The sequence below is a fragment of the Leptosomus discolor genome, unplaced genomic scaffold (genome assembly GCF_034619465.1).
Source record: "Leptosomus discolor isolate bLepDis1 unplaced genomic scaffold, bLepDis1.hap2 HAP2_SCAFFOLD_35, whole genome shotgun sequence".
Taxonomy (NCBI): Eukaryota; Metazoa; Chordata; class Aves; order Leptosomiformes; family Leptosomidae; genus Leptosomus; species Leptosomus discolor.
The window spans coordinates 1,705,335-1,725,894 of NW_028237764.1; the positions used below are offsets into that span (position 1 = coordinate 1,705,335).

The window sequence follows — 20,560 nt, forward strand, 5'->3', positions numbered from 1 at the left end:
CACTGACAGGCTTGGGGTGTCAACCACCTCTCTAGGAAGCCTGTTGCAGGGTTTGACCACCCTCTTGGTAAAGAAATGCTTCCTAATGTCCAGTCTAAACCTCTCCTGGTGCAGCTTGGAACCATTCCCACATGCCCTGTCACAGGCTATCAGGGAGGAGAGCTCAGCCCCTCCCTCTCCACGTCCCCATCTCAGGAAGCTGTCGAGAGCAATGAGGTCACTCCTCAGCCTCTTTATTTCCAAGTTACACAAACCCACTCTCCTTAGCCGTTCCTCATAGGACATGCCTTCCAGCCCTGCCACCAGCTTTGTTGCCCTCCTCTGAGCACCTTAAGTAAATTGTGCGGCCCAGAAGTGCACACAGTGCTCAAGGTGAGGCCACACCAACGCTGAACAGAGTGGGATAATCCCCTCTTTGGGCTGGCTGGTTCTACTCTGTTTGATGCACCCCAGCTTCCAGTTTGCCCTCTTGGCTGATGGGGAACCTTCGAGACTCCTGTTGAGCCTGCTGTCAACCAGCACCCCCAGATCCCGTTCTGCAGGGCTGCTCTCCAGCCAGTCCTCTCCCAGTCTACACTTGTGACTGGTGTTCTTTCATCCCAGGAGTCGAATCTGACATTTGTTCTTGTTAAACGCGGTGACAACTCTAGGTCATGGATACAGGTATTAAATTGAACAGGACCCAGAAAAGGTCTGTGTGTTCCCCACGTACGTCCCAGTATGTATCCTTGCTAAGTCCATACTGCCTGCATTTGGACACATTCTTCTCTTTTAGGGGCCCAGGAACATCACCCAGGAGGACTCTAATTGATGACACACTCCTCATCAAAATGAGCTTTTAGAATCATGAATCATGGATAGATTTGGTTGGAAGGGACATTCAATGGTCATCTAAAGACACTGAAATCATTTAATCCAAACCCCAGCTGAGGCAGGGCCAGCTGGAGCAGGTTGCTGAAGACCTGGTCGAGGTCGGTTGATGGAGACTCCACCAATCCACTGGGGCACTCTGTTCCAGTTGTTGACCACCCTTCCAGTCAAAAAGCATTTACCTGTTTCAGACAGAATTTTGTGTCTATATATCTGTGTCCATCACCCCCTTGTCACTGGGAACTACCAAGAAAAGTTTGGCTTCCTGGTCTTCATGCCCTTCCATCAAGTATTCCTATACATTAATAAAATCCCTCCACGCTTCCTTCTCCAGACTGAACAGTCCCACAACTCTCAGCCTTAACACCTATGAAAGCTGCTCCAGTCCCTTAAACCAGCTCTGTGGCCCTTTGCTGGATGTGCTTTAGTAGATCAGCAACTTCCTCGCCCTGGGCAGCCCAGCACTGGACACAGCACTCCAGGTGTGGCATCACCAGTGCTGAGTGGAGGGGAAGGGTCACCTCCCTCCACCTGCCAGCAATGCTTTTCCTAATGCAGTTTTAACCTAATGTTTCTCTACCCGTCCCGACTGGAATGGCCTGACTTGGGTAGAAGAATATTGAGGGAGACCACGGCAAGGGTTGGGCTGAAGCTGAGGCAAATGGCAGCCACTTTTTATCTCCTCATGCACAAGTGCAGCTGTCAGATTGGTGAGGCACGAGTGACCCTTGGAGAGTCCATGTTGACAGTCACTCTCTCGCAGGTGCTCAGAACTGTCACCCATGAGGACTCTCAGTGATGTCACACTCCTCCCCAGCGTGAGCTTGTACAGTCTGGGGTTCCCTGGGATGCACTTTCGGCCTCTTTCAAAGATGGATGTTTGTCCTCTCTCAGAAGAGACCTCTACCATTCCAATGACCTTTCCAAAGGGATATTCCAAAGAAATATCCATCTTCGCCTGTGAGGTCACTAACACTGTTCTTCCTGTTTTATGGTGGATCTAATTTCTTTAATCTTTCAGATATTTGCACCTGTTCAGGATACAATGACCATTTCTGAAGTCATCTTTTCAGATGCAGACTGGTCAGATCATTAGTCTCTGGTTTCCTCCTCCCCTTAATCTTTGCTCATTCAGATGCCTCTCACCTATGCTGCTGTTTTGAGCTTCAGGCAGTAAAATCTTACCTGTCTTTCAACAGGCTGTGTTCTTAGCCAACCCTTTCATTGTCTTTATTTCTAATTATCTTGTATCCACCTACTGTAGATATTTCTCCTCAGATTATCGCTTGTAGGAAGTTCAAGCTCATTAGAGACAGCTCGGACAGAGCATATGCTTGCAGAGTGTGTTTTATTGTTCATGAAACTTCATCATGCCTCACTGTTCTCTGTTTGCACATCAGGAAAGTTCTTCTGTGCCCGCATGCAGCCAGGTCTATCAGGAGAGCAGGCGGGAGATGATGCAATGGAGCTGTAACATCCAGCTGCAGACTGCAGGGGAGAAGGCTGATGTCACAAAAGTGATGCAGGTTCCAGGGGACAATGAGGAAAACTGTGGGGTTTGGGAGGTGAGGAGTAAGGTTGTCCATACAGTGTCAGACCTCAAAAAAAGGCCTTTCTGAGCAGTCCAGAACTCCTGAGGAGACCCTCGGGATCGTTAGCACTTAGAGAATGCTGCTCTAACCCCTTCTCTGAAAGAAAAGGCAGAAGGTGTAACCCTTAAAAAAAAAAAAAAAAATATTTCTTAGATGCAGTTTGAAAACTTCCTCCTGAACTACACTATGAAATAGCTCCAGTTATCTGTGCGAGTTTTGAAGACCTGAAGAATATGACAAGGTAAACAGCTCATTAGGGCATTTGGGGCTCATTCCATGACCCTCAGGTACTGAGAGAAGCCTGAAGAAACCTCTTCAGAATTCAAAGTCAGAAGCAAAGCCCAGAAGTCCCTTGAAGCCCTGACTGGCCCCCTAGAGGGCCCTTACTGACAAAGCCTCCCCAGGGCCTCCTTAGAGCAGATCACTGGAGGCCATGCTTGCAGGCAGGCCAAGGCCCTGTGCAGGGGGCTGGAATGCTGAGAAAACCCTTTGCTTTGCTTTAGGAAGCAGAAAGGCCAAGCCCTGACCCTCAGGCCCTGCCAAGGCCCATCCTGACACCCTCCAAGTTCCATCTCACCAGCCTCGCTGGCAGAGGCAACTGCTCTAGTCAAGAGGACCAAGACCTCAGGCCTCTTGGACCTTTCAGCCTTGCTACAGCCCTTGGCCATCTCTCCTGCAGCCTGTCCTACCCTGCCCCAAGCCTGCCCCTCTTTCCCTTCAGGCTGTTGACACCCTGCTTGCTTTCCCACCCAGCTCTCACCCCACCATTTCTCCACCTTCCCTCATGTCTCTCCACTCTCGCTGGCTATTCCTTGAAACACAAAGCCATAGGCTGATACAGACGCCCTCTGGGGGACCTCTTGCACTGCAAGACTACCCTCTGTGAGACATTTCTTTTGTTCTCCCCTCCAGTCTAAACCTTCTAAGCTGCACTTTGTGGAGGTTTCCTTCTCTTCCCACTACCAAGAAAATCTCCATCAGCTCTGAAACCACCCTTCAAGCAGGTGCACGCTGCTCCTGTAGTGCCCTCAGCCTCCACTTCAGCAGGCTAAAGAAACCCAGAACCTTCATCCTCCCTGCACAGGCTCCAAACTCCAGCCTGGAAGATCTCCTCGGCAGGCTTTCCTTTTCCTCCCCATTCCTCCAGGCAAGGCAGCCCCAAAGCCAGACTCTGGTCATCCAGATGTGGCCACAGCAGTGCCGAGCCAAGGGGGATTACAGGTCCCTTGTCTGGGTGGCCACGCACCCCCTAGCGTAGCCCCGTCTCTGCAGCCCCATCTGCAGCTGGACTTACACACGGTGAGCGTGTACCACCGGCTCCTATGGCACCCCTCATAGTGCCCAGGCCCTTCTCCTCAGGGTCTTGGTTGTGCTGCCCAGCTGTATTTTCTGGTTTTGTGGCGCAGCATTGTGTGCCTTCTCCTTGTTGCCGTGGCCCACGACCGCTGCACAGCCCTCTGTGACCCCCTGCACTATACCCTCATCATGAGCAGGGGTCTCTGCATCTGGCTGGTGGTGGGGTCGTGGCTGACTCTCTTACCAGTGCAAGTAGGACAGACCCACCAGGTGTTCACTTTGCCCTTCTGTGCATCTCGTCACCTTCACCACTTTTTCTGTGACCTCCCCCGTCTGCTGGCACTGACCTGTGCAGACACTTTCTGGAACCAAGGGATGCTGTACACCTTCATCCTGGCATTCGGAGTCCTTCCCTTCTCTTTCATAGTTGTGTCTTACGTTAAAATTACCAGGGAAACTCTGAAAATACCTTTGGCTCTGGGCAGACACAAAGCCTTTTCCACCATCTCTGGGTGGTGACGCTCTGCTATGGCTTGGCCACAGTCGTCTACTTAAAGCAACGGTCAAGGGATTCCATAGGCACCAACAAATACCTTGTCCTGCTATACACAGTTGGGACCCCCATGTTTAACCCTGTCATCTATAGCCTGAGGAATAAGGAAGTGAGAATTGCCTTGAAGAGACTCCTCTGGACAAAGTGATACTACAGAGTACGCAAAAGAGTCCCAAATAGTACCAGAACTCTCCCTGGGGTACGTGGTGGCCTGAATAAAGCACCCCATACTTGCTCCAACAAAACCCTGTGTCCAGCCTGGCTTTCATCTTCCTCAAGAAGGGGAAAGGTCTCCTGAGGCCCTCCCGTTATGCCATGCCCCACCATGACATCTTTGTCCTCCAGAGCATCTTCAGTGTCCCTCTATAGCTTAACGCCAGTAGCTACTTCAAGCTGTGCCTGACCAACCACACGTTAAAGGGAAATCATCAAAGGATGGTCAGTAGTCAATGGGGCACAGAGGGTGAAACAATCAATGAAGAGATGGCTACCCTCAGGGCTGAGAAATCGCTTGATGGACCCCACAGACTATCTGTCTACGGTGTCCCTGTGTGGAATCAGCTGTAAAAAGTTAAAAGACATGAAAGTCATGTTCCCCTGCTATGGTCTCATCCACGTAGTTGTCTAATGCTTTCTAACTTGACATAAAGAATAAAAAACCTCAATCACCAGGGGAACAGTGCAGCACTGGAATAGACCTCTGGAGTTTGTGTTGGTTATGCTTTAACCCCAGCCGGCAAGGTTTCCCGGGAGGGACTCTCCAGGATTCACCACAGCCACACACGCCCTTGGGGCAGTTGACCTTCTGGCACTCATGAGGGGAGGCAGCTCAGGAACACGTGTGTCTGCTAGAACCGAGGCTCCAAATTCTTCTTTGCAGTCGGGGGCTAAGGCTGGATCGAGCTGCACCGACACTCCTCTTGGAGAGGAAGTTTAGAAAGTGAGGGGGGCCTGTCTGGACCTCACGATTCAGCGGTGGGTCTTCCTGGACTCTTCTAAAACACAGGGAGGGATCTCCTTCACCTGGCCTGAGGGAAGGGATTCAGCTGTCTCAAGGGAGGCATCTCATCCTGGGTCTGTAGTCCCCAGGGCTAAAAGAGGAGTTAGCTCCATCCCATGCCCACCACAAATCCGCAGGAGGGGGGATCCCTCTTGCCTCCGTTCAGACGTGCACAAGATAGGCTCCTGCACGTGAGCTTCTTGTCTCAGCTCCTTTGCTCGTTACTGGAAATGGAGGGCAGGAGGAAGGTGCTCAGGCACAGACACTTGGTGACACATTTGGTGCCAGAGGTGACCAAGATGCATGCTGGTGACTGCAAGCTCTGATGGAGCAGTTCCTAGGCACAGGGCAACATCTGGGGGCATCTCCTTAGAGGCTGGTGGGAAATTCCGTTGGCCAACTTAAAAGACAGAAGGTGCCCGTGGGTATACTACTGAACCTGTAACTATTCCCTATGTCCAGGGCATCCTCTAGAGGTATTCAGCTGATCAAACGGAGCCATGCGGCACAGGCAGAGCCAAGTCTCTCTCTTTCTCTTCTCCATCAGCTCTATTTTCTCTATGGCCTTTGAGTCTAACAGCAGTTGTCTCCTGTGCATCCCTTCATTGCCTGCCCTAATTCGGGGCAGCTGAACCTCAATTTAATATCCAAATACAGGCCCATAGGGCTATGGGAGGTATCAGGGCTCCCCAGCACAACTGCAGGCACCTGGCACGGACAGCACAGGTCCAGCCCAGGAACCCCGCCCCCATTCAGACTAGCTGAGTGACAGGCACCACCCAGGGCACCTCAGAGTCAATGCCTTTGGGCCAGTGACTGAATCCACCCCTGAAGTCACCTAAGGGGTGTCCTGTCTCTATCCGGTAAATGTCGGGCAGAGTGTGAGTACAAAGCTCATCGCAGCAGGGTCTTCGCTCATGGCCATTCCTTCTCCAACTCTGCTGGTTCTTCTCTCCTCCAGTGTGTAACCGTCCCCTCGATGATACAATCACGGATCAGGCGAATGGTTTTCACAGTGTGCCTGAGTCACAGGATGTCCACATCAAGGACATTTTCAACTTCATGTTTTCCTTCCTGAGGTCAGCTTCCCCTCCACCACAGGCCCTTGGGGCTGCAGAGACACAACAGACAACAAACCCCTCTCCTGTTCAGACTGCACAGCCCTGCTCTGTTTCTCCCTGGCCTTGAGGAGAGCAGGGTTTGCTCTCTTTGTGGGCACCTCCTTTCCTCTCCACACTGCCATCTACCATCCACTTCAGAACATTATGGTGTGAGGCAGAGAACCCATTTAAGTCCCCTTGCGGACTTGAATTACCTGGCATTCACTGGAAGGGGACCACAACAACATGCAAACAGTCTTGGAGGTTTCTGGAGGGGCTTGGGACACAGGTGTTTATAGCACAGCTGCCAGCTTGGTCAGCAAGGGTGACGCTCATCTGCATCTGCTGCTTTCAAAGAAGGAAGAGCTGGGCATGGGTGTGAAAACCTTTCCTGTCATGACCACGGAAGCATGGCGTCTCCCCTCCTAAGCAGAAGGAGAATAGAAGAGTGTAGATGCTAGACCTCAGAGGAGCAGACTTTGGCCAAGCCTTGTGAATTTTAGGGCAGGAGCCCATGTATGTGAGCAGCACAGAAGGGCAGCAATGCTCAGTCTAGCTGGTGTTCAAGGACAGTGTCTTTCAAGCACGAGAGAGTGCGCACCAAGAGTCAGGACAACAAGCAGAGCTGTCAGGAGAGAAGCTTGGGGGAACAGGAGACTCACAGGGAAGCTACATAGAAAAAAAGGAAGCCTACAAGAGGTGGATGCAAGGATCGAAAAAAGGAGGAATGCAGAACTCCCTTTTGTTTTAGAAAAGCCATAGCTCCTGTGAGGCTGACACTTGCAAGGCAATTCAAGGGCACAATGATGAGCTGTTACTGCTTCAGGAAGAGTTAAAGAAGAACTGCAGACAATGTGTGGCCGCTGCTAAATTTCCTCAGAGTAGGTGTAGAGAGGTCTGAGGCACTTTTGGCCTTTGTCTTCACCAGCAAGGTCTTCCGGTTCTGTGTGTCTAAGAGGCAGAAGCCCAGAAACAATCCAACAGTGACAGAGATCAAGTCAGGGGTTACTTAGGTAAGGTCAGCCCAACCCTTAGGAGCCCATTGGAGCAGGCGGGATGAGTCCAAGGCTGTTGACAGACGAGGCCAGTGCCACAGCAGGGCTACTCTGGTCCAGTTGGAAGGTCTCCATGACTGGAGAAAGCAAGAAGTGAATCTCACACACGCCTTCTGAAGAGACCCAAGGGCTGAGCAGGGGAACTACAGGCTGCAGGGAGAGAGGCCAGGAGCCATGTGGCTGGGCAGCAGCTCTGTGGAAATGGCCCTGGTGGTCCTTGATTATCATCAGGCAAAACATGAGCCAGCAGCAAAGGCGGGCAACAGCCTCCTGGGCTGTAGGAGCAGGAGCGCAGCCACAAGAAGGGATTGTGCTCCTCTACCCAGCACCTTTGACACCACACCCTGCACCACGACAGGGAGACAATGGCAAACAGGAACCAGTTCACTGAAGGGCCACTGAGGTGGCAATCCTCCAATTATCCTCCAAGTGCTTGGGTGATTTCACTATCTCCAACAACAACAGCATTCGTCTGCCTAAACACCAATCTCTGCAGCAGAGCCATCTGCACCAGGGTAGCCCCTCTGGGCGATGGCAACACAATCAGGATTTGCCATCCACAGCGTGATACCCAATCCACAAGTCCCTCTCTGAAGCGGTTCAGATGAAGGGTGGCCTTGCAAAACCCACCCTTTGTGTCACCAGGTGGCATGGACACTGCTGTTTCCCTCTCAGAGCGTGGCTGAGGCTGGATCCCCTTCTCAGGACAGACTCCCTGCCAGGAAGCCACAGCCATGAGGGCAACTCACCTGACTCCTACTGACACTTCACTCGGTATTGGTTTTGATTGATTTGGTGCTTTTCGGGGACTGCTCCTTCTGCACAATCACAGACAGGAAATCATTTCATAAGACATGGTCAAAAAGATCCTGCTATGGCTAAGAAAGCTCACCATGAGCTCTAGAGACACCAAGGAAGATTCTAAAAAGCACCAAGAAGATCTAAAACTCTCAAGGCCTCTTCTGAAGAGGGAGCGGCCCTGAGCAGTAGTCGTTGGTCATGTGTAGGTGTGGGAGAGAGCGTCGGGGGATGTCAGTGAGAAACAAAGAGATTGCTGATGGCTTTATCAAATCCTTAAAAGGCTGTCCAGCAATAGAAAATAGGTAGAGGAGGAGGAGGAGGGTTTTACTGGAAACATAGCAGGAAGGAAGGCCCCTCCTGTGCATATCAGGGATGATACAGATGTTTCCATCTTGCGTGCAGGCCATGGAGATGGGGAATGCCCACTGCTGGGGGTGGCTGGGTTTAGTCATCCTCATGAGCTGACCAGCACCCTTGGATGCAACATGTCCAGTCCCATGGACTGGAAAGGGTGTGGTTTGCTAAGGGACCCCTGGCTTGATCCCCATCCGCCACTGGTTGTTCTCCTCCAGAGTCCTGCCTCACAGCTCAAAGGCCTGGGAGACCTTGCTGGTGGTAACTGCAGCAAAGAGGACATAAACTATCCCAGATCTATCTACATGTATTCTTACCTAATGTAGGAGTAGTCCTGTAGGATCTCTGTTTCTTTTTCAACTGTTCCTGATGTAGCAACAGCTTGTCTTGGTGCCCTTGAATTCCCTTTTGGGTTTCAACTGAGTTTTGATATGGGCCATTGCTGTGCCTGGGGGATGCTGTCTTTGAAGGCAAGATGTCTCCAGGCACACTGTTAAAATGCTTGGGCTCTTCCTTGGTTGAATGGTCAGGGGGTGAGTAAAGACCCCGCTGTGATGCGCTTTATGTTCACCCATCTTTATGTTAGATAGAAGAAGGGACAGACCTTGCCTCTTTGGTGGCATCTCTGATTGATGCCTCTGACTGATGGCAACCATCAATGGCACAAAACACTAAATCCCACTCTCTGAGGTGCCATCAGGGGTGTCTCTAGCACACCTTCCCTGAATGAAAATTGCTTTTCCTGTAGGACCTGTGACTCCTGTGCCAGCCCTGGCATCTCAGGTAGCTCTGTGGGCCTGGACTGGAACTTTGACTTGAGTAGCTGCTCTGAATCGTGTCACACGACGTGGGGCTGACCATGAGACAACTGCCAATGCAGTCAGTGAAGATCTAGTAAATCCACCAGATGGAGAGGAGGAAGAGAGACACTGAGCTCTCCCTGTGGCACATGACTCCATCCCATCAGACGAACACCTCTACAGGCCACCCTGAACATCATGACAGGGACAGGTTCAGATGCCCTTTATTGGGGCATCAGCTGCCATTGCAGTTGGCCAAAGGAAAGTGCCAAGAGCCTGCAAGAAGAGGCCCCCAGATGTTGTCCTGTCCCTGTATCAGCCTGCACATATCTTCCATCTGACTCTATTACCTGCCCTTGTTGAACCTCATGAGGTTCCTCCCTGTCCACCTCTCCAGCCTGTCCAGATCTCTCTGAATGGCAGCACAGCCTTCTGGCGTGTCAGTCACTCCTCCCAATTTCTATCGTCACCAAACTGGCTGAGGGTGCACTCTGTCCCTTCATCCAGTGGCTGATAAATAGAGTGAATAAGATTCGACCTAGTACTGACTCCTGGGAACACCACTAGTTACAGGCCTCCAACTAGGCTCAGCAGCACTGATGACAACTCTCTCAGCTCTACTGCACATTTCTTCTTCCTCATGTCCAGTCTCCACTTTCCAAGCAGCACTTTGGAGCAGTTTTTCTTTCTCCTGATTTTTCCTGCTTCCAAGGAAAGATTAAAAACCTCAGAAAGCCCCCTTCAAGCAGCCAGCCTAACTCATCATCCTTCCTCTGGCCTTTCACCTGACCAGACAGAAGTAACCTCACCGTGATCTTCTGAACCTGCTCTTTCAGCTTCCTGGAGAGGCACAAACAAGTCACACACCTGCTGCTGTCCCATCAGGTACTCAGGCAGAAGGCGCATGACAATCCATACCCAGGCCTTCTCCCTGAATGGGGCTCCCCTGTACAGGGGGAAAGGAAGGACATTCAACAGTGTTGGCCCGAATGCTGAACAAGTCGGGAGTTGGAGGATGAGGAAGCTGAACAGCTGGAGTCACTCACCAGGGACAAGGGAAGTGACAGAGAAATCCCTGAGGAACATCAACACAACAAGCAAGTAGACCGGGTGCAACAATGGAAGTGGCTGAGGTGGACCAACACTGGGAACACAGGAGTTAACTAGTCATAAGTTAGTGGAATCCTGTAGGGTCAGGACATCTAGGGAGAGCTTCAATGTCCAGATGGGCTTGAGGTGGAGAGGTGGACTTGACCACTGTAGCCATTGCAGGTGTTATTCAGGAGTGTGACACACGCACCGGAGTCAAGTGAGCCAAGCGAGCCAAGCCTCTGTGGTGTGAAGGATGGTGGCTGCAATATCAATCCAGAGAGGCCTCACAGATGGGTTATATCACACTGCCACGAACCTGCCAAGGCGAGCGCCATGTGCTTACTGTGGTGGAAGTGACAACCAGATGGATGGCAACATGCCCCATGACCCAAACCACCCCCCAAAACACCATCCTGGGACTTGAAAAGCAAGTGCTGTGGCACCCCAGAAAGACCTCAGGCAGACAGCAGGATTCCTTTCTGAAACACCCTCAGAAGCCCCTGGGCCAGGGAACGTGGCAATGATTGGGTGTGCCACATCCCCTGTCACACACCAGCCTCTGGAATGATTGACTGAGAGAAGGGACTGTTAAGGACAAGAGTGAGAGCAAAGGGGGCTGGGAAATACAAGCGGTGGGATGCAGCCTGGGCAGAAGCCACCTGCACAGTTAATACCAGAGGATGGACTGATCAACCTGGCCCTGCCCAGACAAATACCTGCCTATTGTAGAAGGAGATAAGGACCCATAGTGCACGTAGGGAACTGTCTGGGAAAGACAGCACAGGTTACACCTCCCTCAGGAAAAGGCCAACCTGATTGTAGGATTTCTTTTCTCAAAGATGTGGGTGCACTGGGTTTATTTCTGGAAAATCTGATGTGTACCTGCAGAAGATTTAACCTGGGTAGAAAAAAACTCACGATTTGAGTTGTACATTTTAGAAAGTTCTACAGCACATATCACCTAAATGAGCATTCTAAAAGCCTGAGCAAGTGAAGCAACGATCCAACCTGAGCTGGTTTCATGACCAGTAACTCCACACATCACACCTCTCTTGTCCTCAGTAACCGCCATCCCAAATGGAACCCAAGTCATGGACAACATTAAATCAGTGGACACTTTATGGATCGTTTCATGGACGTGTGAGAGGGATGACCCATAGATAAGGCAATAATAGCCGTCAGTCACGTGATGGGAAGGGGTGGTGGCAGATGAGGTGCTTTTGCACAGTGTGGAGCTGATTATGAGAGTAAGGGGATGGAGAAGGGGTGGAGATTGGACTGGGTCTGGCTGGGCTGGAGATACATTTATTCATGGAGGCTCCCATGGTCTTGTGTTTGATTTGTGATCAAAAGTATACTGAGAACACAGTAATGTTGTGGCTGTTGCTGAAGAGTGTTTGCACAGCGTCAAGGCCTGCTCTGTTTCTGACTGTGCTCCAGCAGTGAATAGACTGGGGGGGTTAGAGTACAAGAGGTTTGGAGGGGACACAATCAGGGCAATGACCCCAAGTGACCATCTTAACCCACAAGTTTTCTTGCTTTTACTCTTCTTTCCTTTTCCGCTGTTCCACAGAGGTTGGAGGAGGGAGGTGTGCAAGCTGCAGGGTTGTGCCTAAATTCTTGCTGGGTTTAACACACAACATTTACAAACAAGGAAGAGCTGGCTAGGAATGGAAAAGGCCAGGGGGAGAAGGTAGAGTTGAGGATACTGAGAAAAAGGGAAGAAAACAAAGAACAGAGCTTCTATAGGATAGACTTTGGCCTGCTGATGGACCTTCTTAGAAGAACGGATGGGCTACAGCCAAGCAGAGAAGACAGGTCCAGAGAGCTGTTTGATACTCAAGGATCTCCTCTTAACAATCCAGTACAGTCCACCTTGACATGCTGGAAGTCACATCAAGGTGGCAGGAGGCTGGCATGGCTGAGAAAGGAGCTGCTGGCTAAAACCAAGCATGAAGGGGAAGCCCAGAAAAGGTGGGGGCTGGCTGCCTTCCAGCCTCCTTGGTTCTGTGATTCTGGGAACAGGGTGACACTCCAGAGCTCTTGGCAGCACTGTCCTCTTGCCACATGTCCCTCAGGCATTGCTCAGGCCTCTCCTGGGCACAGTCTGATCTGCACGGTGCAATGGCAAGCGCAGGTGTGGGACACTGTAGGACATCCTGTGGTGGAGACGGTCAAGGACTCTGGCAAGACAAAAAGCCCCCAAGAGAGCCGAGGTCTTTCTCCTCTTGATTATGGCTGTTGTCTCAACCCCCAAGGCCTACCAGAAGACCCCTTCACCTTACGGCACCAGCACCTCAGTGCCTCCTCAGCCCACCCAGGACAAACCCAGAAGCAGAGGACCTTGGCCCTGCCCTTGGCACTGCACATCCCCACATCACCCTGCCCCAGGAAGAACCCTGAGGAATGGCTGAGGGACAGGGTCTGCCCTGCAGGGGCTGGCGAGTCAGTGCTTGGTCTTTTGTCTTGATGAAGCACAGCAAGGTTTACTCATCATCAGAGCCACCTTCACCTTGCCTTTGCCTACCTGTCCTCACTGAATCCAGGTTTGTCCTTTAACCAGCCCCCAGGGAGGCTTTGTCAGTAACGTCCCTCAGTGGAACCCATGAGTGCTCCAAGAAACTTTGGAGTTTGCATCTGACTTTGACTCCTCAAGAGGTTTCCTCAGGTTCCCCTCAGTCTCTTAATTTCACGAACTCGTTGGCAAAACCACCAGAGAGATCATTAAAAAGTTGTTGGTCTGTTGCTGTGCTGCTGATCTGGGCTGGGCTCCTGGGACAGAGAGAGCTCCTAGCAAGCAGGCAGAGCTGCAGGGAGACAGCTCTGCCCAGCAGCAGCTGCTCTGCCAAGCGCAGCAGGGCTGAGGGGGCTGCCTGTGGGCACCAAGGAGAAAGGAGCGGGGCAGAGAGAGGTTGAAGGCAGGGGAGAGGGGGAGGATGGCTGAGAGCTCACTGGAGGAGAACTCTTCCCAGCCTCTGACACAGTAAGTCTCTGGGTGCAGGGTGATGTGTCGGTGGCTCCTTGAAAGATCTCCTGAATGTGTCCAACCTCTGGGATCTGTCTGTGATGGAGAAGAGGAAGCCGGGCTGCAGAGCAGGGCTTCCCTAGTGCAGTGTGAGAGGGACAGGGCATGACGGCTGCCTTCTGGTGGGGATGGCTGTGGGGTGTGAAGCCCAGTGGGGATGGCTTCAGGATATGTAGGTGGGTGTGCATCCAGGTATTCCAAGGGCTGTCCTTCCAAGCAGTTTATCTTTACCCCAGGGGCTGTGACCTGTGGCAGGGAATCTGTCATCAACCAGCATCACCACTCAGCCCAGAGATTTCCTCATAGAGCTGTGGGGAGAAGCTCTGAGTGGAAGGACTGATCTCCAGCAAAGATGCATCTCTTCTGACACAGAAATCTCTTCCTTCTACAGAGACAAGTGACTGAGAGGAACTGGCCTGGGATGTCACCAACGGGGAGGTGTTGTGCTCTGTTGTGTAAGGAGAAGGCTTTCCTGGGTGCCAGCGGTCTTCCTCTCCTGTTCTTCATTTGCATAATGATCAATGTACTGCTCTGTATTTTTTTCTCCTGTTCCTGCTGCTCCTCTTCTTGCTTGCAAAAGCTCAGGTTTGTGGGGGGTCTGGGCGACGTCTGCTGTGTCTCAGATGCAGTTTGAGACACTGACCATGGGAGGCTGTGGGCAATGTAGAGTGCAGTACTTGTAAACAAGCGGAGTCTCTCTTCAGGAGATGCTGGGCACTGTCTTTCACGCACCTGAGCATCTCCCTGGGGTGAAGAGTTTGAAGTGCCCTTCCACCCTGCTAGGGGCACTTCAGCAGAGGAGGATGGGAACCTAGTGACAGTCCCATTCTCCCCCACAGGCACGCTGCTCTTATCATGTCTGGAGAGAGCCTGGAGATGGAAAATGGGGGTGAGAAAGGTTCTGTGTCGGCCGTGAGTGATTCCGATGCAGACTTTGCTGTTCAGGAGAGCAGAGTTGGAAGGGCTGGGTCCCTCCCTGGGCTCTTCCCTCTCAGACACAGCCGGTCTGGGTGCTGACTCCATCACATTGGAATAAATAGGGACAATTGTCACACGGTCACCGAGGCAAATACCTCTCACAGGACTGAAGGCTCCCGTTGCCAAGAACACCTACCGAATGCACGGGCTGTTTGTCACCACTGCAATAGCACAGGTCTGACTTCTCTGGAGCCCATGGGCAGAGCCCCCGCTCGTCAATCCTAAACTCAAAAGATGAACTGACTGAAGTCCCCCCTCAAAAAGAAAGCCATCTTTGGGGTTATCTGGGAGAACTGGCATAAGACTGATTCAGAGAATTCTGTCCTAATTTGTCAAAGTCTTCTCCTTTTTCAACAGTCCCCCGTTCCTGCAGTGAAACAATGTCCAATGCCAGCTCCATCACTGAATTCCTACTCTTGGCATTCGCAGACACACGGGAGCTGCAGCTCTTGACCTTCGGGCTCTTCCTGAGCATCTACCTGGCTGCCCTCCTGGGCAATGGACTCATCATCACCACTGTAGCCTGTGACCCCCACCTCCACACCCCCATGTACTTCTTCCTCTTCAACCTCTCTGTTCTTGACCTTAGCTCCCTCTCCACCACTCTTCCCAAAGCCATGGCCAATGCCCTCTGGAACACCAGGGCCATCTCCTACACGGGATGTGCTGCACAGGTTTTTCTATTTCTCTTTTTTATAGTAGCAGAGTATTGTCTTCTCACCGTCATGGCCTACGACCGCTACGTGGCCATCTGCAAACCCCTGCACTACAGGACCCTCCTGGGCAGCAGAGCTTGTGTCCACATGGCAGCAGCTGCCTGGGGCACTGCTTTTCCCTATGCTCTGCTGCACACGGCCAATACATTTTCACTGCCCCTCTGCCAGGGCAATGCTGTGGACCAGTTCTTCTGTGAAATCCCCCAGATCCTCAAGCTCTCCTGCTCAGACACCTACCTCAGGGAGGCTGGGCTACTTGTGGTCAGTGCTTGTTTAGCCTTTGTTTGTTTTGTGTTCATTGTGGTGTCCTACGTGCAGATCTTCAGGGCCGTGCTGAGGATCCCCTCGGAGCAGGGACGCCACAAAGCCTTTTCCACCTGCCTCCCTCACCTGGCCGTGGTCTCCCTGTTTGTCAGCACTGGCGTGTTTGCCTACCTGAAGCCCCCCTCCATCTTCTCCCCATCCCTGAACCTGCTGATGGCAGTTCTGTACTCAGTGATGCCTCCAGCAGTGAACCCCCTCATATACAGCATTAGGAACCAGGAGCTCAAGGATGCCCTTAGGAAACTGGTGACTGGTTTTTGTTCAGAAGTAGCAATGAACTGCCCATCTTCTTCCTCATATCACTAGTAATGAAACTCATTAAAGGCTCAGCCTGTCTTTGGTTAGTGGTTTGCTTTGGTTTCTCTTGGTTTTAGCTCTTCTTGGTTGTATAAATGCTGTCCAAAAAAATGTTGTCATTCTTCATCCTATTTCCATGTCAGTCTCTGCCTGCCTTGTGTGCCCCACAGACTTCGTGTAAATAAGGAGCTGTGCTCTCTCTGTGTTTAAACCAAATAAAGGACCCTGCACTGACTTGTTTGCCTGAGTTCCTTCTTCCCAGATCTTCTGTGGATTTGCAGGGGCAGCGTCTGTGTGCTGGGGTGGAGGGGGCAGTAGCCACTCTGAGCTGGGTCTACCTCCCAACCTCACCAGCATTGCCCTGGCCACCACAATCCACTTGCTCTGCAGAGCAGCACCACCCTTTCAGAGTCTGTGGGGAGCCTGGGGAGGGGGTGCAGGAATGGCCATCCAGGTCACCAGAGATGAGCTCTGTAGGGAAAAGTCTCTGTGGGGAGATGGGATGTCACAGGAGAAGAGCAGGGCACCGTGTGTGTGTGCAGGGGGGAAAATGGAAAGAGAAACCCTTTGGTGTGGGTGGCAGCTCGGATCAGGCTGCCCTTTCCCTGGGTCCAAAGGACCTTCCTGAGGATCCCCTAGGCCAGTTGTCTCCTGCTGTCTTGGGGAGGAAGTTTAGCATGTGGGTCTGCAAGTTCCCCAGGGTGGGGATCTCCTCAGCATGCCGGCTGGATGAATGTTCTCAGTGGCCTGTTTCTTGCTCTGGGACATGAAGGACATGCAGAGGAGTGTCTGGTCTGAGCCTGTGCTCCCTGGACACCCCAGGGGTGCTGCCCCAGGGCCATCCTCACAGAGCAGCCAGTAACAACCACCATTTCCAGCACTGGCCTCTCACCCCAGCTCGCAGAGGTTGCTTGTCCTTTCTCAGAGGGACACCAAAATGTTGTTCCCAGAAGCTGGGTCCAGTGCCCGATGTGCAACAAGCCAACTGTACAAACAGAGATGACATATTTATTTATAAATCTGGGCAGAAAAAGGTGTTAGGTCAAAATTCCACAAAGCTAGCACACCTTGTTGCTTCACTTTGTAGTTTTAATGCAATTTAAAGCTACATAACTCAATTACTACGAAAGCTCAGAAAGTAGTTTCTGTTATACTCTCTATGCCAAAATGAAATATATAAACTGAATTCATTTGCTTACAGATTTTCAAGGATATTTTTTCTCAGAAAAAGTGTTTTTTACTGATGGATTTTACTTGTCTAGATCTCATAAATCAGTACAAACAAGCAAGACTATCTGGTGGGACTTTCCCTGGTAGGATGTTTCTCTTTTATCAGTCTGTCCCTGTTCTTCTTATTCAGCGGAACAGACATAAGTCAGTCACGCATTGCTCATAGACCACCTGGTCCAGCATACAAAACCACTGGCCCGGAGTCTTGTGAAAAACAGGACCGAGCTGGAAAAACAGGACCGAATTTGGGAAAAGAACTCTTGCAGATAGACCACCTGGTCTATCGGTGTAAACAATAGGCCCCACGTCTTGTGAAAACAAGAGCAGAATCTTGCAAAAAAGGAGGCAGAAAAACAGGGCCAAAATTGGGAAAGAAAAGGAAGGTAAAATTCCATTGCTAAAAAGAGAGAAAAAGAAGGAAAAAAGACATTTTCAGTGCCGCTGTACAAGAAAAGGACTAGGTCAGCAGTCCATGTTTGCACTGTACAGGTGAGAGGTAAGCATGCATCTGGTATGCATGTGGGGAGGTGAACCCAAGCGAGCACAAGTGCCATCAGCTGCTCCTGGGGGTGCCATGAAGGCCTGTGAGACAGACAGTGTCTGGAGGTCACTTCCCGTGGAGAGCAACATGCCCTGGGAAACCACCGGAATGCAGCCCTGGGATGCGCTTCCTTGAACCCCGGTCCCCGTGTCCGTTCCTCACGTCGTGGGGCTTTTCAGGCGAGTGCAGAGCAGGGCGATACCCCCCAGGGCCGAGGGACCTCCCAGCCTCTGGGAGTGGCAGCAGAAGGTCGGAGAGACACTGACTGCTGCAGCGCACTGCCTCTGCGTGTGCAAGGGAAGGACTCGTGTCTCTGATCACCCATGGGTGTAGGAGGAATGCACGAGGCCAGAGGAGATGTGGGAACCTGACAGAGCTCTGACATTTCTGTGTGTGACTCCAGAACAAGCCCCACCGTCCCAGTGACGTTCATCTCAGCTGCCTTGGACAGGATCCTTGCAAGTGCTCCTGTCTGCTACGTCCCCCTTGCCTGTGATTCTGGATTGTGCCCTCCCAAGTGCCAGAGCAGGCAGAAAGATTCTGGGGTCCTTGGAAAAGGCAGACGTCCATCCACCTTCAAGAAGGGCAGGGATGAGGATTGCTAGAATTAAAGCCGGTCAGCCTACCTCAGTGCCTGGGAAGGGGATGGGGTCCGTGCTCCTGCAGCCATCTCCAGGCACCTGAAGGCGAAGAAAGGCACTGCTGAACCAGAACAGTTAGGGGAAACAAGGACATGGTGTGTGCCTGGCCTTTCACACGGCCTTTGACATCATCTCCCACAGTCTCCTTAGAGCCTACTGACGCTCTCAGGGCTGACAGAGCGGATGGTACAGCGAGGGTGGGAAGTTGGCTGGATGACCAGGTCCAAACGCGACCAGTGGTAAAAAGCTCTCCTAGAAGCCAGTCGTAACCAGAATCCCTTAGTGTTCAGCATTCGGGCCAACACTATTGAAAGTCCTTCCTTTCCCCCTGTACAGGGGACCATCATGCAGGGAGAGGGCCTGGGTATGGATTGTCATGTGCCTTCTGCCCGAGTACCTGATGGGACAGCAGCAGGCGTGTGGCTTGTTTGTGCCTCTCCAGGAAGCTGAAAGAGCAGGTTCAGAAGAACACGGTGAGGTTACTTCTTTCTGGTCAGGTAAAAGGCCGCAAGAAGGATGATGAGTTAGACTGGCTGCTTGAAGGGGGCTTTCTGAGATTTTTAATCTTTCCTTGGAAGCAGGAAAAAACAGGAGAGAGAAAAACTGCTCCAAAGTGCAGCTTGGAAAGTGGAGACTGGACATGAGGAAGAAGAAAACTCCAGAAGAGCTGAGAGAGTTGTCGTCAGTGCTGCTGAGCCTAGTTGGAGGCCTGTAACTAGTGGTGTTCCCAGGAGTCAGTACTAGGTCGAATCTTATTCACTGTATTTATCAACCACCTGAATGAAGGGACAGAGTGCACCCTCAGCCAGTTTGGTTATGATACTAAACTGGGAGGAGTGGCTGACATCAGAAGGCTGTGCTACCATTCAGCGAGACACGGACAGGCTGGAGAGGTGGGCGGGGAGGAACATAATGAGGTTGAATAACGGCAAGTGTAGCGTCCTGCACTTGGGGAGGAATAACCCCATATACCTGTACAGGCTGGGGGTCGATCTGCTGGAGAGCAGCTCTGCGGAGAAGGACCTGGGAGCTGTAGTGGACAGCAAGTTAACCATGAGCCAGTCATGTGCCCTTGTGGCCAAAAAGGCCAGTGGTATCCTGGGGTGGGTGAAGAAGAGTGTAGCCAGCAGGTGGAGGGAGGTTGTCCCCCCGCCCCTACTCTGCTCTTGTAAGGCCACATCTGCAGTGCTGTATCCAGGTCTTGGCCAGCTAGTTCGAGAGAGACAGGGAACTACTGGAGAGAGTCCAGTGGAGGGCTACAAAGATGATGAGGGAACTAGAGCATCTCTCTTGTGAGGAAAGGCTGAGAGACCTGGGGCTCTTTAGCCTCGAGAAGACTGAGAGGAGATCTTATCAATGCTTATAAATATCTAAAGGGTGGAAGTTGAGAGGATGTGGCCAGGCTTTTTTTCGTGGTGTTCAGTGACAGGACAAGGGGCAACAGGCATATACTGGAGCACAGGGAGTTCTGCCTCTACATAAGGAAAAGCTTTCACTGTGAGGGTGACAAAGCACTGGAACAGGCTGCCCAGGGAGGTTGTGCAGTCTCCTTCCCTGGAGATATTCAAAACCCACCCGGACACAGTCCTGTGAGACCTCCTCTAGGTGAACTTGCTTTAGCAGGGGGGTTGGACTAGATGATCTCCAGAGGGCCCTTCCAACCACCACTATTCTCTGATTCTGTGATTCTGTGAAAGGCTGGCACCCATCCATTGCAGCACTCCAGGCTATGTGACTTGTCCCACCACGCCTTGGCTGTTACTCCATCCATCTCAAAAAGCACAGGCTCTCTCTCAACTTGTCTGCACCCCAGGTTGGGGGCAGTGGTGCACGTGGGCTGTGGCACCTCTGGTGTGGCTGCAGGCCAAGCCCTGACTTGTCTTTGGGAAACCTGGTGCAGAGGGTCCAAGTCCCCGTGTGTGCAAAGGCTTTGCTTCAGAGCACAGACACGGCCGAGTGGGCAGCAGATGGACAAAGAAAGCTGCAACAGGATGCCAAGGGAGGGAGCAAATCCCGCTGTCCCCAGGGACAGAGAGGAAGAGGGCTGAGAAGTGCAGCCCTGGCAAGAAATGGATTTGCTGTCAGTGGGGTCTCTGCTGCCCCTGAGGGCCTTTGTTGGAGGTGAAGGGGATCTGCAGGAAGGAGAAGGTGCTGCTGCCAGGCCCCCTGGGAAAAGTGTTTCTCTGTTCCTTGACTGTGTAATCATGGGGGTGAGGAAAGGTTGGTGGAGCTTAAAAAGAGAAGTTTGAGAGTGTGGGGACACGAGTGGAGACCTGGGTGTGATTCGCCGTGTGT

At 51.9% G+C, this 20,560-nt stretch overlaps 1 pseudogene; it reads left to right on the plus strand.

Moving 5' to 3' along the window:
- Positions 1–2,324: 2,324 nt before the first annotated feature.
- On the plus strand, positions 2,325–4,459 carry LOC147412970 (olfactory receptor 10AG1-like; annotated as a pseudogene).
- The last annotated feature ends 16,101 nt before the right edge of the window (positions 4,460–20,560 follow it).